The sequence below is a fragment of the Sinocyclocheilus rhinocerous genome, unplaced genomic scaffold (assembly GCF_001515625.1).
Source record: "Sinocyclocheilus rhinocerous isolate Xijiao unplaced genomic scaffold, SAMN03320098_v1.1 scaffold252, whole genome shotgun sequence".
Classification (NCBI taxonomy): Eukaryota; Metazoa; Chordata; class Actinopteri; order Cypriniformes; family Cyprinidae; genus Sinocyclocheilus; species Sinocyclocheilus rhinocerous.
Window position 1 is genome coordinate 395,544 of NW_015625591.1, and position 11,696 is coordinate 407,239.

An 11,696-nucleotide genomic window follows, 5' to 3' on the forward strand; every position below is an offset into this window, starting at 1 on the left:
AAGAGCATACAGAAGCATTTTTGCCCTCTACAATTTAGAATGCCTTGAATTTTGAGTTTTAATAGACTAATAAATCACGTGCGTGAACTCTGTGTGTGATTTGGTGATATAGCCTACTTGATAATGTCAGATCGCACATCATTACAACAACACTTACCATATTATCGCAGAAGATATACTGTATATCGCACACCCCAGCCTCAACTTGAGTGGAAAATTAAATCATCTGCGGTTGTGCGCACACTTGTTTGCACTTGAGCAAAGCAGGAGTCTAAATTGCCACTGATTCGTCAAACCTGTTTTCTTGCAGTCCGTGTTCTTTTGACTTCTGACTATTTTGTAGTAAGTAACGAATATGCTTCGGGGAAATGTATCGGAGTAAAAGTATACATTTTAATTAGGAACTGTAGTGGAGTAAAAGTAAAAGTTGGCTGAAATATAAAAACTCAAGTAAAGTACAGATACTCCCAAAAAATACTTAAGTACTGTAACGAAGTATTATTACTTCGTTATTACACCACTGATTATGGTTGTTCTTATCACCTGTTTGGACTTGCATTCTGACAGCACCCATTGCTCCACTGGTGACCCAGATAGCATGGTGACATTATACAATGATGAGTTTTGATTCAAACCATCATTTTAGTTGAGATTGACATTTCAGTGTTTAACGTATGTTGGATCAGCATTGAAATTTCGATGGAAGTCAACAGCACACATGGGTAGAGACAGTGGCATTGAACTAACATTGAACTAGTGATTTGTAGTTGATGACCACAAAATTATGCAGGCATGTATCTCTGCAGAACACTAGTGGGTGTTTCTCAATCAGTGGGGCATGTCAAACCATGATGGCCATTTTCAACTGCTTTAGGCGTTTTGATCTAATCCACAGGGGGCTTGGTTTAGGGGTGGGCCTTCATGATTTTAGTAGGCATATTTAAAAATGGTTGAAAAACACCAGTTGGAGTTTGAAAATGCGCACTGATTGGTATAAGCACATTTTGGTTCTGCATGTGCACTTCTCAGTAGTCTAACTGATGCTTCCTTAATAGAAAGAAAACACAGGTGCATCCTATACAGAAGTCTTGTTTGTTGAACCACCTGACATGGCATGCATCTATCTAATTATTTCTCAGTTCCTTTGTTTTGCGTGCTTGTTATTTGCATTTGATTTATTGTTACTGAATCTAATAATACACATTAATTAAAAACAAGTTATTAAAGTGTATGAATAAACCATACATTTTTCTAAATTCTTAAAATGTGTATGCATATTGCTTTAGTATTATTTAATAGGAATTTTATGAATAAAGTTCCAACAACATTTAACAGATTTCTTGAAGCGGACAGGGGGTAATAGTGGAACTGAGTAACAGAGCAACGGTCAAAGATGTCCATCTAGCACATAATAAAACTAATAAAAAGCAGCGGAGCTTACCGTAAACAGCTCAGAGTAATCACGTCATCTCCATAAGAACTTTATGATTGGCCGAAAGCAGACTTAATTCATCAGCACGTTCTGAACTCGTACTCTCATTCTGCATTCACACAGAACACATTGCCAGTAATTTACTGGTAATGTTGCAACTTCTCATGCCGGTAAATTACCAGAACAAATTTACCAGTGTTTTTGAAAAGGTCCTGGTCACACATGATCTCTTAAAGGGGTCATATGATGCGATTTAAATTTTTTCTTTCTCTTTGGAGTGTTACAAGCTCTTGGTGCATAAAGAAGATCTGTAAAGTTGCAAAGACTAAAGTCTCAAATCCAAAGAGATATTCTTTATAAAAGTTAAGAGTCAGCCACGCCTACCTAAAATGGCTCGTTCTAACACGCCCCCAAATATATACTGTGGAAGGCGTAGGATCAAGAAATGTTCGGTCCGAGCATTTTAATATGCTTTCCTACCTGCCTGTCAACATATGTATATCTGTCTGCATACGCAGACAGGATATGTCATCAACGTGTTCACGCACGCTGTGCAGACAGAGCGAGGATGGCAGACAAACATCAACAACCCGATCTTCCTTCCTGGTATTGTAGTACTCACTGCAGTGAGAAACAAAGTTTTCTCACCGGTGAATGACACATGATGTAGCCCAGTGGTTAATCCAGTCCTCGCGCCAGCTCGTTAGAAGTGAGCTACGTGCATGAACTGTGTTCCGATCGATATGATCCCTACACAGTGTTCATTGCTCCCTACTCCCTGAGCAGGGGAAATCCGTTGAAGTTTACTTCACTTTGGAACATGGGCTGGAATTGGGAACCGCTGATGTAGCCTATTGTAGTAATGTTGTCTCATGGTCTGTGAGCATAAATGCGTTCAGGGGGCGTGGCTTTGGACGGTGATTGCAGGGAGGGTGGGACGTTCCAGTGCTATCAGGCTAAAGTTAGCATTTTCCAAGATCTCCTACTGCACCTTTAACATTGTTTCAATGGTTGCTTGCTATCTGGGGAGCAAGTGATGTAACGCTAAATTTAAAATCTGTTCCGATGAAGAAACAAACTCATCTACATCTTGGATGACCTGAAGCTAAGTACAGTTTCAGCAAATTTGCTTTTTGGGTGAACTATTCCTTTAAAGATGGACTTGGTTGTCTATAGCATTATAACATTTTACATTTTTCTCTGGCACACTATTCCCTCATAAACCATCACATCAGTTTTCACTGATTGAATTGGAAGATAAATTGACTTTTCCTCTAACATGCCAAATGAAACTTATCACAGTGAACACTTCAGTTGAAGAAGGCATCGTTCACTTAAAGTCAGTCACATGAATTCTAAAAAAGCATGCAAGGCATTCTGTCTCTGACATCTAGTCTGCTTGATTTAGTTTATAGGTCGCAGGAGGATAAGTGTCCTGGCCCACAGTGGAATGCCATGTGCCGTACCTGCTGTTAGTATGAGCAGATTTCATGTAAGTGCCCATCTCAGGGAACGAAAGTGGGCTATGCTGTACCCTGCTGTCGAAACGCTCTGGATGAGTGTGACCCCTGCATCATTCACCAGGGTAAGAGGGAACACAACTTTGTTAGACGTTTTGAACTTTAGAAGACCTGCAAGTGTATTTTTTCAATCTGAGCAGTTCATTTTATGGATTATATTGCATGCACGGGCAAAATTGATTTTTTAAAAAATATATGAGCTTCAGCGTACTTCATTTATTTGTTTATTATTTATTTATGAGTTCCATTTGCTGTTTTCATAAACTTTAATTATTTATTAAGTAAATAATTTTTGTATCCACCAAGGTTGCAGCATTTTTGACAACTGCAAGACTTGCAACAATGGCACCTGGCTGACCAAGGATGATTTCTACATCAGAGGCAGGTACTGCACATCATGTCGTCGAGGGTGGTCTGGTGGAGACTGTCTCAGTGAGTCTTTCGGTTCTTTACAGAATCCTTTTAATACATGACGTATACCTTTATTGCTTTTTATTGTCACAAATATATAAATAATTTTAGATACACACTGTTCTGGCCATCTTTAGCTTGCGGAGAAGTTATACGGAGACCACATGGTCATGTGACTTTAGAAAGTTATCCAATCAATGCCAAATGTGAATGGACACTACAGGTTGGCAAAGGAGCCACGATGGAACTCAGGTATCTACTGTAAATGCTACAACGCTGATAAATAATAATTTGTAGTTTAAACGTTTCTCAACTGAATCAGCTTGAAGAAGCTATTATATTCCAAATATGTACAGTATGTTATCACAATACAGTTTCTCAATGTTCACATGTGTTCAGGGTCTCAATGATTAGCCTGGAGTCTGACCATAGTTGTCGATATGACTATGTAGAGGTGCGGGATGGCAACAGTCTGACGTCGCCTGTGATTGGCAGATACTGTGGGGATGAAAGCCCTTCACCAATCAGAAGTTCTGGAAACTCTCTGCATATTCGTTTTGTGTCTGATGGCTACAATAACAATGATTTATGGACCTCTTTGTGGCTTTTTATTGTTTTTGCTGAGTGGGCTTTATGATTTCACACTTGTGGAGAGATTGCTTTAAAACTCATTTCTCAGCAAAAAAAAAAAAAGTTTAATTTTTAATGCGTCATAATATTGTACTGTTGTACACAAGGACAAGCACCACCTCTCTGTGCAACTCCCAAGAAGCCTGCACACGGAGATCTCTTCTTGCGGTACAAGGAAGGTGACATCCTCACTTCGGTTCAGTATCTTTGCTATAAACCGTACAAGCTTAAGGGAGCATCTCAGCAGGCATGCCTTCCCAATGGCACTTGGAGTGGAAGTGCTCCTGTATGCATAAAGGGTATGCTGACACTTATGTAGTTATGACAACTGCTTTTGGTATAACACCCTTTGACAAAGCTGCTTACAATCAAGGTCAGGTGTAGATGTATCCCTGGGAGTCAGGCTTCTTTGAACTTGAGATCACAGAACATCAGCTTTTATTTTGCACTTTCAGCATTTTAAAATGTATGAAAAATATAGTATTTTAAATGTAAGCAATGCTCTAAAAATCTGTTTTGTTAGTAAAAAAGGTTGTTGGATCATTGCAAATTTTAGTGACCCATTCTACTGTTATTTGAATTACAGAAGCAATCATAAAAGACTGTCCACCTCCACCACAACTCCACAATGGATACTCCACTGAGGTTTCAGGTTCTGATGGCAGATTAAAATATGTTGAATATTTCTGCAACCATACGTATATTCTCAGTGGAGACTCAAAAAGAACATGCCAGAAGAATGGGACCTGGAGCGGCAGTCAGCCTCTGTGTGTGAGAGGTACCGTCTCTACTTCGAGTTTGAAACCAATTATGAAATACCGTTTGCAAACAAACTGTGAACTTGAACACCTAAACTGTTTTACAGCTTGTAGAGAACCTAAAGTTTCAAAACTTGTGCGGCAGAAGGTCTTAAAATACCAACCTCCTTCCAGGTAGACATTTTTCATTTCTTTGTGACAGTGTGGTTTTGAACTGGTAAAGTTAGATCCTCATTTTATCTTTTTAATGCTAGGAAAAGTCCAGTCCACAAGCTCTACTCTGCATCCATTCAGAGAGTGACTGAAGCAGACACACTGGAGAAAGCATTTCCTGTTTTTGGAGATTTGCCACCAACTTTCCACCATGTGTACACCAGCATAGAATATGAGTGTGTTTCAGCGCTTTACAAGCATTCAGGTAGTGCACGCCGCACATTCCTAAAGACTGGCAAGTGGAGTGGACGTCATTTCTCCTGTTCACCAGGTGGGGGAAGCACTAACACATTTACAGCATGTTAAGTATTCTGTTTTCCTATTTACAAATATATATAGCATTTTACATTTACAGCATAATGTTGAACCGGTTTTCCTATTTACAAATATTATATGCACTATAATAACCTTGACAGATGTAGGCTAACAAAGCAAAATCCCATTATTATTCCAATAATCCAAAAATGGCATTCACTAATAATCTGATTAAATTAGAAATTTGTGCCAGAACTCACTCACTCACAGAACAGGTACTCACTCTCTTCCAGTATGCGGTAAATTGCCATCTGCCAGTCCCCAAAATTTCACAGAGATTCACTGGCCATGCCATGCTGCCATATATATCCGTCTGTACAATGCCAGTCCTCTTATGGCAAGGACTAAAAGACGTGGGGACACATTTGCCATAGATGAGGACGAGGAGGGAGAGGAAGAGAAAGAATGGATTAAGAAGGACCAGAGATGGTAGCTCGTCTGCAGCGGGGCTCTGGTCAACCAGCACTGGGTCGTGGTGGCCGCTCATTGTGTGGCGAAGCCTGGACGGACTGAAGCACTCAATTCAGATGATCTAAATGTAGTGATGGGAAAACATTACCTCAGTGACCTTAGAGAGAACAAGAGACTACAGCACATACAGGTAAGTGTTTTCAGACTACACTGAAAGCAGTCAGGCAGAAGATGCAGAAGTTACTTCAGTTAAATCACTTCAGTTAATCTAAATTACCAATGCAATTCAAACACGCACCTTTTTTTTTTAGTTTATCTTCTTATTTGTGAGTTACGTTAACAGAACAAGACCTTTCCATAATCTAACAGCATTGCCATATTTTATGTCTTGGAAAGTTCTTGGAAAGCCCACAGCCATACTGAGGATACTGCAGACTAAATATACACATATAATTATCGATAATCTATGATTAGGCTTTGCCAGGTATTCTGTAGGATTATTTACTTCTCAAACCAAACAGCCTCTTTCAGTTCAAGTCTTTCATCATCTCTGTTCCCACACAGATTGCTCAGATCTCGATCCATCCGGACTACGATCCACACGTCTTAGACGCCGACCTGGCCATGCTGAAGCTGGTGGACAAAGCTCGAATCAGTGAGTATGTGTCTCCTGTGTGCCTGCCGTATCGGCAGGGTGGAGAGGTCACTGCAAAGCAGGCCTTCCTCACTGGCTGGCCCGTGCAGGCCAACACAGGGCACACACAGACTCAGAGGCGGCCCGGACCGGACTGATTGAATTAGCCGATGTGGCGAAGTGCGAAAGGCAATTCAGCAAACACGGCGTACCGATCAGTATGACTGACAACATGCTATGTGGACGGCAACATCCACTCAGCCCGTCCATGATCTGCACTTCTGAAACCGGAGGGATCATTCTTTCACCCTCTGCTGATTCCCAACCCACTTTAGGGCTGGAGCCTTTTCACCCCAGCAGAGCAGAGGACACTGATTCTCATCATGCTTGGGAACTGCTGGGGCTAGTGAGCTTCGGATATGATCTGCAGGGCTGTAATCCAGATTTGTACACAGTCTACACACAGGTATCTAACTTTAAAAACTGGATTGAAACGAACATTACATAGAGCTCTATATCAAATATTATAGCACGATTTTCTGTATAGCATTTTCCATGTTCCAGATCATAGAAAATGGAGATGATGCATGTCGCATTTGTCCTTTGCGATTTCACATTCATTTGACAGAGAAGTTGTTTGGCAAAAAACATATTAGAGAAGTCAAAAATCAAAAGTTCATTAATAGGAGAAAGTGTGAAACCTGGAATTTCACAACTACTTTATGGCCTTGCGTGTGTATGAGGATATGTTTTTGCATGGTAAAATGAAGAGGAAGCGTTCCATTTGAATTCAGTCACTGGGTTTGCAGGCCTTAGCTTGTCTTTGTTCTCTCTTCAAGATGTTTCACAATCCAGTTTGCTCAAACTTTTTACACAATCAATATGTATTTATTCTTGCCTTTAGTGCAGCCCTTGTCAACTAAAACTGGGACAGTGTATTTATTATTCAAAATGCATTTAAATAAATTCAATTTGAGAAACACAATGTTGTATTTAGTGTTTTTATTAACAAATGTTCCTTGTTGTCATTTTATCAGCTTTACTCAAAGATTACAGCACACTTACAAGGACGGCCCCCTTAGGCATCCTGAGGTTAAGTGCCCTCCTTAAGGACACACTGGTGATAACTCATGGCTCATTCCTTACAGGGATTAAACCAGCAACCTAACTAGTGTTGACCACTGATGCTATTATAATTTAATGTAGAGGTTTCTCAAATCTATCTAAATCCTTATTTTTATTTACAGTATACATGCACTACCGTTCAAAAGTCAGTAAGATTTTTGTTTGTTTGGTTGTTTGTTTTGTTTTTCTCTTATGCTCAACAAAGCTAAATTAGTTTGATCCAAAAAGTAATGTTGTGAAATATTATTACTATTTAAAATTATTGCTTTCTATTTTAATATATTTTAGAATTTAATTTATTCCTGTGATGGCAAAGCTGAATTTTCAGCAGCCATAACTCCAATTTTCAGTATCACATGATCCTTCAGAAATCATTCAAGTATCATAAAAATTATCTAAAAAGTATATTAATAAATACACATAAAATTATATAAATGTATATTATTTAAAATATACAATATGAATTATTAATTTATTTATATTTATGAATTTTATGAATTTATATACACACACACACACACACACACATATATATATATATATATATATATATATATAATACAGATAAACTGACAGAGTAATCTTTCAACAATTCAAAATGCACTGTTTAGGATGACAAAAATTCTGTAATAATAGAGAAGTGTAGCATCATTGGGTTGGGCATCCTTGGGGGTTGTTCTCTTCTGTGATGTTGTGTGTCTGAATATAGAGGGTGTAGAAGCTAATCTGTTACTACCTATAATCTGCAGGGTAGGATCCTGACCTTATGCTTGTGCATGTGTCTACTTGTGCATGTGTGTGTGTGTGTGTGTGTGTGTGGTGGGGGCCACCCTTAGGGAGTTGCAACTGGTGCAGACTGAAGGGGACCAACCATGACGGCCCTGTGTGTGTGTGTGTGTGTGTGTGTGGTGGGGGCCACCCTTAGGGAGTTGCAACTGGTGCAGACTGAAGGGGACCAACCATGACGGCCCTGTGTGTGTGTGTGTGTGTGTGTGTTATGAATGTACACAATCTGTTGGATGTTAATAGTGAAAGGGGATTCAGTACGTTTCTTGAAGTTGGGCAAGTCTAGGCAGAGCTGTATATGTTTGTCTATGGTTTCTGGGTTTGTCTGTTTATCTAACTTTTTTGCAAGATAATCTGAGGAACAATAAGAGTGATATTGTGCTTCATCCAAAAATTCAACTTTAAAGTCTTTCTTCTTTGGAAACATGCTTCATTTATGTACTTAGTTGACTCATACTTTGCAAACAGTCTTTAAATGCATTTAGTGAGAATTGTGAAAAGCGTGTTAAAGTATTAAAGCCTTCCTCTCAGTAATGACAAACATTGCAGAATTTATTTACGCTGACTAAGCATCGCATGTGAAACTATTGCATTGTGGGAGGTTGTGGGAGTGGTTGCACTTAAATCCTACAAAAAGTGTTTAAGCTGAAAGATGCCGAAATCAATACAAGTATGGTCTCAAGGTAAGATTATTTAAAAAAAATTATCAAAGTTTAAAATGAATAACAATAAAGTAATTTACAATGAGCAATTTGTGCATAAGGTACTATACGCTCTCAGAAAAAAGGTACAAAAGCTCACTGGGGCGGTAACTTTTCAAAAGGTACACCTTTGTATCCTTTTTAAAGGCTGCATTTTGGTACCTTAAAGGTACATTTTAGTGCCTAGTGTACTTATTAGTACCTAAAAGGTACATATTAGAACCTTTTTCAAGGGTCCTGCCCCAGTGACAGCTTTTGTACCTTTTTTCTGAGAGTGTAGAGGCAATACTCAAAACTTATCCAACTGTGGGTAGTTAACTAATAATACGGATGTGAACTTTTCCCAACAAATATTATAGGTTAATATTTATTTTAAATGTATATGCATTAATTTTAGTAACCATTTCTATTATTTTTTTTTTGTCAATTTTAATCAATTATTTATTTAATCAATTATTCAACCACTTTGAGTCACTTTTTAGCTTGTTGAAGTTTACTTAAAGTTGGCATGAATGTTTTTAAGTGCATATTACACATCTTATTGTGAATGATTCATCCATGTGGATGTTTCATTAAACAAAAAAAAAAAAAAAATCATAACTTGATCTTCTGGTGAAAACAACAGTCTTCTCTCTGGTGTTGTTCACTGGACTTCTCCAATAATTCAGTTTGCTTAAATCCCGCCCCTTCACAATCGACTCTGCAAGCTTGAATTCATGGTTGAGTGCGAGGGCCACATCTCAAAAGCTATTCTATTTTTTTGATAATCAGTTTCACTTGGATGTACACCACAATATGGACGAAAAGATCTGTGCATGGCTTGTTTGTGACTCTAAATAGTCCTGTGGTGTCACACAAGCAATATATTTAATGTAATCTTTAATTTGATCAGATGTCATACAAATGCGTCTTTATTAATTGTACAAAAATAACATACAACAATAACATATCACTGCCTGGCACAATGTTATCTACGTCTGCACACATCCACTTATTCCTGTAGCACTGGATCAGCTTTAGGTTTCTTGTAACATGTTTGATAACATGTTTCAATATGGTGAATTTATCTTGAAATGTACTTATTTATTCTCACTGATGCATGATTTATAAGTAACACAGACCACTGACCTCAGTGATGCTCTCAAGGCTGGTACAGACCTGTCAGTTTTCTTACTTGATCCTCCATTATCTCACCTCTGAAACCGGGGAGTGTGAAAAGTCTGCACTTGAGTCTAAATGACCTACGTAATTGGAGACTTGATTATCTGAATCAATTACTTGAATCATAATTGTTTGGGGTTACACTTTATTTTAAGGTACCTTGTTGCAGTGTAACGTGCTTATAGGGTTAGGTTAGGGTTAGTTGCATCGAAATATACACAATTTACTGTTATTGCTAGTAGATGTAACATGTAATATGGAGTGTCTAACGGTGTTACCCTTTTTAACCAAAATTAAATTAATTCAAGTGTGTGTTTTTTTAATACAGGACATCATTCATTTCAAAGATGCATATAAATTACTTTATTAAATTATTAACTTTAACTTTGGATTGTGTATGTTTTGATGTACCTTAGGTCAAATATCTGCATCACACATTTGATGCACACGCAGACATCACACATGTGATGCGCCACATGCTGGTGTTACTTAATCAAGCTGCATGACCCTTGAGAACTGTAGTAATTTAGTTAGCCTTTCCTAATGAGCAGTGCCTTGCCACATGACATATTCAGGAAAAATCTGATTTTGACAAAAGATTATTTGTTAATCATGTTCAATATCAGTTTCAGATTTCTAGAGATTCATATTGCACATCAACACCAGACCACAAAATCAATGTAATTTCAAAGCCTTAGGTTTCCAATGCAATTATGTATAGGAATTTACTTGTATAACATAATAAATGCATGTGATGTTTTAAAATTGACACTCTGTGTGAATGTGTGTGTGTGTGTGTGTGTGAACCATGTCTATGTATGAGGGATTAGAGAGGTTTGGAACAGATTAGTTAATTATAGACACCTGTCTGCTAAGCATGGAGACTGGAGTCAGGTGGATGAGCTTGAAAAGTGTGCTGGACAGCATTCAGTGTGTTGCAGCACAGGTGGGGGAGTGGGGGGGGGGGCAGACAGCAGATGTGAGACCATGTGCCTGTGCACATTCCTTGCATGTGGCCTCAGATCAGCCTCTCCACTTGCACAAAATGAGTGTTTCATATTCTGGTGGGACTTGCAGACTCACTACAGTCCGATTAAGTTTTAAAGGACAAACTTTTAATGTCTTATGTATTTAGTCATCATTTTGTCTTTTTTATACACTGTAATAAAATCTGGTCTTTTTTTTTTTTTTTTTTAATAATATATTTTAGAACCACTAGCCAATTTATCAATTATCGGCCATAACATGAAAATAATGAATAATTTTTATTATAATGTTGTGGTTGTAGCATTTTAAACAAGAAAATAATTATTGGGCCTATCATATCAAGAGAGAATTTTAATCAGTGCATCCCTCATTTAAAAAAAATATTTTTAAAAACAAACATAATACAGTGGCAAATTCTACATTTAAAAGCAAACAGGATCAGACAATGAGGTTGCACAAAATTAATCAATATCAGACAAATGAATGTAGAATAATTCTGTAAAAATACAGAAAAATGTAAACATGTTTGCAAAATAACCAAAATAACTAATATTACAGGTTAAAACCTTAATTTACAAACAAACAAACAATAAATAAATGAAATATATACCA

General features: G+C 37.8%; 1 pseudogene; it reads left to right on the plus strand.

The window, feature by feature from the left end:
* LOC107757887 (inactive serine protease PAMR1-like) overlaps nt 1-7,090 on the plus strand; it is an 8,057-nt pseudogene extending 967 nt beyond the window's left edge.
* The last annotated feature ends 4,606 nt before the right edge of the window (nt 7,091-11,696 follow it).